The sequence below is a fragment of the Camellia sinensis genome, chromosome 7 (genome assembly GCF_055761805.1).
Source record: "Camellia sinensis isolate YWXY chromosome 7, ASM5576180v1, whole genome shotgun sequence".
NCBI classification, from domain to species: domain Eukaryota; kingdom Viridiplantae; phylum Streptophyta; class Magnoliopsida; order Ericales; family Theaceae; genus Camellia; species Camellia sinensis.
In genome coordinates this window covers 56,806,840-56,813,390 of record NC_138967.1, presented here as the reverse complement: position 1 = coordinate 56,813,390, position 6,551 = coordinate 56,806,840, and the positions used below count along the sequence as shown (strand labels likewise).

At 33.6% G+C, this 6,551-nt stretch overlaps 1 pseudogene across 1 annotated transcript; it reads right to left on the bottom strand.

Moving 5' to 3' along the window:
• Nucleotides 1-253: 253 nt before the first annotated feature.
• LOC114323837 (putative receptor-like protein kinase At5g39000 pseudogene) lies at nucleotides 254-1,749 on the bottom strand (annotated as a pseudogene). Its single transcript, XR_014335349.1, has one exon. The product of XR_014335349.1 is annotated as a putative receptor-like protein kinase At5g39000 pseudogene (transcript).
• Nucleotides 1,750-6,551: the final 4,802 nt, after the last annotated feature.

The following is a 6,551-nucleotide window of genomic DNA, read 5'->3' as shown; positions in this document are numbered from 1 at the left end:
AGAGAGAGCTAGTGAGAGCTATTTTCTGTTTGTCAGAGAGTGTGAGTGAGTGTGTTATATAGAGAGACAGTGAGTTGAGAGTGTGTAATCTCCTCCATTTGTTGATATATAACAACATCGCTCCCGTGGACGTAGGCCGGTTTGCCGAACCACGTTAAAACTCTTGTGTTTTTGCTTGTGAGTGTCCCCTGGTGTGCCCACGATCCGCAACAGCAATACCATACCAAATGAATATACATCAGATTTTGCTGTCAATCTAATGTTTTATCGTACATTGATTTGGAATACCCGCAATGAAAAAGTTTTGCAACCCAATTCTTGTCCAACAGAATATTAGCTGGATTTATGTCATGGTGGATGACTCTTTGCTTCACACTCTCATGGAGATGTTGTAGTCATCGTGCTGCACCAAGGCAAATCTCGAGTCGTTCCTTCCACAGAAGTGAGTCGTTGTTTGAAGTCATTTGTAGCCGCTCGAATCTGGGCAAGTGAAAAATGACGAAGTGGTCGGGTAACACCATTCGAAAGTGGTTCCCAAAACAAATCCTTTGACGGTCCACTCTTTGAACCGTTGTCCTTTCTCTCCCCCCACCACTGATTCATACCTTTTGGCACAATTGCAATACCCTTAAACATCTTTCCAATCATTCCTTCCGACCTTCCTTTACGTTGTGACACCAATGCAAGATCAAGAGTCCCCACCACTTCACCCATTGTAGGCCTTTTCTTTGGACTAGTATGTAAACAATTGTAGGCAACTTCTACAAAGTACTTTAAACACTGTGGTGTTATTTGTCCACTCAATGAGGGATCAATGATTCGATCAACCTTTCCTTTTTTAATGTGTTGTTGAGCCCAAAGGATTAAACTAATTTCCTCTTCCTTGAGGCTTGTATCCACTGGTGGCCTCCCACAGAGCACTTCCAACAACACCACACCAAAAGCATACACATCAGATTTCTTGGTTAGTCTGTGGGTATAAAAATAATCTGGATCTAAATACCCAAATGTACCTTTGACTTTTGTGCTAACATGGGTTGCTGAATTGCTTGTAGTGCCTTTGGACAGTCCAAAATCTGCAATCTTTGCTACCCAATTTTCATCTAACAGAATGTTTGTCGTCTTCACATCTCGGTGTATGAAACTTTGATCGGTACCAGTATGAAGGTAGTCTAACCCTCTTGCTGCACCGATGCAAATGTTGAGCCTTCGCTCCCATGTGAGATGAAAAGTACTAATTTCTGTTTCGTTTCTACTTCTATTATAGAGATGATCGGCTAGGGTCCCACGAGCCATATATTCGTAAACGAGGATCATTTCTTGGCAGTCGTTGCATTGGCCAATCAGAGCAACAAGATGAGTGTGTCGGAGCTTAGACAACATCTTGACCTCATTCCAGAACTCCTCTGCTCCTTGATTGGACTCTGCTTTCAACTGCTTTATGGCAACAGCTGTAGCACTGTTGTCGATGAACCCCTTATATACCTTACCAAATCCACCAATTCCAATAACTAATTCTTCATTAAAATTGTTGGTCATTGATTGTATCTCAACTAGTGAAAAGCAACGGCATGAGTACTCAGATTCAATCACAACGCTTGAAACTGCATCATCAGCACTTAAACCAGACATATCTTTGATATTTGGGAGCCTAAATATATGAAAGAATATACCAGTAACACTAGAAGATGATAAAAAAAAAAAAAAAAAAAGATGAGTTTTTGAGAGATGAGAAAGAAACAAAGAGTGGTCTCTGGTTGAAACAGGAGTTAATGTAGCACACCCACGAGTTGACTTAGGCAATAGAGTTCAACACTCGGTGTGGTGTGATTTCAGTGTGGACCCCATCAACAACCTTACAGCGTGATTATGGGGTCTTGTGAAGCCGTGTTAACCTTCACAATTGGGCACTGGCATGACTTTTACGAGTGGCAGTTTGATTAGTTTAGAATTTTTTTAAATAATTTTTTTAATTTTAATTCGTACTATTTTGTTATGAGGGCTCAAGTTATAAATTTAATTTTTAATTTTATTTAGAAATACTTTCATGTGCTAAATTTTTAAGGGAGAATTATAGTAGGAAAAAAAAAATTACAAAAACATGTAGAGTGTAAGTGATTCTGTGATGGGATGGAAGTGAAATGTTGTGGGTGCAAGTCATATTTGTGTTAAAACAAAAAAAGAAAAAGAAAAAACCTTTGTGCGATTGGGATGTAATTCTCCCAATTTTTAAGGCCATTACGACGTATTTTTTGTGAAACAAATTTATTTTGTATTAAAAAAAAATTAAATCTCATAGTTTGAGTTTTATAGATTCTTTTTAATAAAATTTATATATGTATATTCATTTCTTTTGATATTTTTCAAATAAGATTAATATTAAATATAAAATTAAAAAAAATGAATAAAATGATTTTTCGATCAATCAAAACAACAAAGTATGAATTTTTGCGAAATTAAATGCTCAAAATTGCCTTCACCAGTTTCAGATGACATATATATATATCAAAGAATGTGGCAGTTACACTGGATTCAGATCTCTGGTGATGTTCAAAGATGAGTTTTCATAGAAGAGAAAGACAAAGTGCTCTCTAGATGAAACGGTATTAATCAATCAAACTTCTCTCTGCTCTCTTTTTGAAACATTGACTTCAATGTTTTGCCATAAGGTTTGTGTTGTATCTGAAAATATCATTTCGCCCTCTAAACTTTCACACATTTTTTAATTTGACTCCTAAACTTCAATTAATATTAATTTCACACTTAAACTTTTAAAATTTTGATCAATTTGACTCTTGCTGTCACATTTTATCAATAATTGGAGGGAATGTGCTGATGTGGGGGGGGGGGGGAATTGATTTTTAAAGTATAGTTTGGAAGGCAAATTAATTTTTAATTAATTTGGGGAGCAAATTGATTTTTAAGGTATAGTTTGAGGGGTAAAATGAAATTTCAAATGAAATTTCAAATGAACTTTGATGCTATGTCAGCACATTCTGTCCAATTGTAGATAGAATGTGACGATAAGGGCCAAATTTATCAAAATTTTGAAAGTTTGAGTGTAAAATTGTTATTAATCGAAATCCACAGGTTAAATTGAAAAATGCGAAAAAGTTTAAGGGGCAAAATGATATTTCATCTATATCCTTTTAGTAGTGATGTTTAATGTAGAATTAAAATTATTACTGCATTATTGTTATTATTATTATTGTCAACAGGAAATCAAGGACCAAAAAATAATATACAATTTGGCTTTTTTTAGTCATCTTTTTATATAGAAAATATTGGAAGTTGACTAACGAGCAGCCACCATTATTCTAACTCTACCCTTTGGACCCCCACTCCAACAACCTTCCTTTGGTAGCTCCTCCTTCAGTCGCCTCCCCCAGTTCCCATTTCCTACTGCAAATCCTTTTCTTCATTGGTGACCCCCTCTCTTCCTCCTTGACAACCCTCATCTCCCTTGAAACTATAAGAGCGTGTTTGATTACTAGAATTATAGCATATGATTGAAATTCTTAATTCATGGACTCACAATCTTATGTTTGATTGTAAATTTTATTAATCAAATTACATGTACAACGGATATTCAATTCAACGAAATCAATGAATTTTTAACATTGAGAGGGGCTAGCGATCATAATTTCAAATATGAAAGAAATATAAAAAAAATGAATACATAATAAATGGTTACCTCACTAATTTCATTTCATAACTAATTTTACATTAATTCATAGAATTATTAATCATTTTACCATTAATCCTATTAATCAAACAAGGCCTAACAAAATTCGGTTCCGATTAGGAACTCTTAATAGATTTATGGACACTAGCAAGGATGGAGGACATTGATAATAATAAAACATAACTCACTCATATATATAAAACAAAACTTGTAGAGATGTACGACCTTCAGCTCCTAAGGAGACACAAATACCTTAATCAAAACTCTATATATTCAAATTTCTTCTTTTCCTTTATTGTTTTGTCTTTATTATATTGTTACAATGATCGCTAACCTCTTTATGGAGAGGACTTGTTACATTCACCAAATACATTCATGTACTTTCCTGAATACATTCACCAAAACACATTGAACTTAACCAATTGACACTTCAAACTTTAAGATTCTAATACATAAACTAAACATTTTAATCTAACATTAATTCTAAATTAAATTCCTCATTCATTTTGAATTTCATCATTCCATGTTTTGATCAAATGATTCTTCACTAGGATCAAACGCATCTTTCAGCTGCTTCTTCAAGTCTTCATTTTCAGCAAAAATTTTTATGTACAAGTCACACAAATCTGCATACGAACTTGTTAAAGTTGATATCGTGAATCTGAATTCCATAACGACTCTTCAAATGTTCAATTGCTTGAAATGCAGCTTGTTGCTTAGCTTCTTTCTTCCATAAATCCTCTTTTTCCAGTAACCATCTTCAACATTTGTTATCAAAGATGGATTGTGATCTGGTCCATACCTCTCAACTACATAACTTGCTGGTGGAAGCAACAATTTCCCAAGAATTTCCTTGAGTAGAACTTTGAATGAAATCACCACTTCAATTTGTCTGTTCTCCATTATGGTCCTGCATTGCAACAATTAACATTCTTGATTGCATCCAAAAACACACTTCGACAATCAGCTATCCTCAGTTTCAGATTGTCTGGCCCTTTAGGCTTCACACTTTTCAAGACACTCCTATCTTGTGTTCCAGTCACTGGAAACAAATCTTTTTTTATCACAATCTTCTAAATGAGTCAAATCCATATGAACCCCGACGGGTCAAATCCTTATGAATTTGTAGACACATGCATGTGCAGAGTATCAGAAAACAACTTTTTGTTGGAAAATAATAGATTTTTGGCAACTTTAATTCGAAATTAAAGTAGGACTCAACCACCGGTTGAGGTGGGTCTGAGTGGTTTTGTATTCTCAAGTGAGAAGGTTTCAATACAAAAATATTAAGCCGAAGCCATTGAGTTGTGAATGAGAATTGTTTCATAAAGTGGGCATCAATAAAGTCGGGCTTAGATTTGGACTTAGTCTTAGTCTGGACTGGGCCTAGGCTTGTGCTTGTGCATATGTTGGGTTTGGTCTTGGTCTTGAACTTGGATTTGGACTTAATCTTGAACTTGGACTAAGCTATGTTGTGTTAGGCTTAGCTTATGCATGTGTTTGAGAATTGGGCTTGGATCGGGTTGCGACCCAACATTAGTACCCATTTTGTGACCCATCTAGTTGGTTTATTCAAATATCATTATATACATATTTATTTGTATATATTAAGCACATGAGAAATATAAGTTTTGTAACTCTCATCTTTTGATGATGGAGTTGATAACCATATTAGTGGCCACACGTTTTCAACCTTTGTAACTCTAGCCCTAATGGCTAGAGTTGGTGGCCTTGGTAAATAGCATTTGATGACCTTATTGATGCATAGCCTTCATGGCTAGGGTTTTCCCTACTTGTATAAATAGAGGCATTTTCCCTCCAACTTGGAAGAAGAATTTTGAAGAGATTTTTTTATGGAAAATGGAGATGGTATTTTAAGATAAAAAGTTAGAGATGGTTTTTTACACCAAAGAAAAATTTTCCTATTTTCTTTTGCTAGCCCCTTCTTTGGTTCTTGTTAGAGAGAGTGCATCCATTGTCAAGTTTGCCAAAACTATTCAGAAGGTGCTTCTTTATTAGCTGGTTTTGATCGTCGTATCTTGGGAGACAGACGCTGGCGTACCTCCAGCATCCATCGAGAGGCGGTGAATCTGTTTTAAGAAAACTGTCTAGTGCAGGCTTCGGCTTGCTTCTTTTCTTATCATTTGTTCTTAAATTTTTCAATATTTAGTTTACAAAGATGAGTTCTAATCTTTAGTTATCCATATCAATAATTTGTTCTATTAATAATGTAATCTAATTAATTTCTGTATTTTTAGTTGTGTCGTTTATTCTGTATCTCATCATTTTAATAAAAAAAAATATTGTTTTATCATTTCTATTTAATTTATTTTATATATTTTTCATGTATAATTATGGGGAAATACCAACAAACTTAAAACAGATTTTTTATAAATAGTTTTTGAAAAAATAATTTAGTTTTTATTTTAATTTATTGTTGTAACTCTTGGAATTAAAATTAATTTAATTTTCTATAGTTATTGGAATGTTTTGAATTGTTTATTTCTAATAATTTAATCATGCAATTTATTTTATGTTAATTAGTTGTTATTGCATGAGTTATTTGATTGTAAGTGTTTAAGTTGTTAGGAGTTTATAAAAATAAAAATTTTATTATATAAGATTCTTACTATTTTGTTTGATTGGTTTGATTGTTTTCTTTTGTAGCTAACTTTCTTTATAGGTTTACTTTAGTGAGAAATGATGATATATAATACGAACAAATAAAATAAATTAGAATTAGTAAATTGGACTACTAATTTTTTATGATTACCTTTGCATGGAATAAGGAATAATATTGGACCTTCGGAATTTTAGTGAATTTAATTATTCACTTTATAGTTCAATTTGATTTTGGATTTATTCC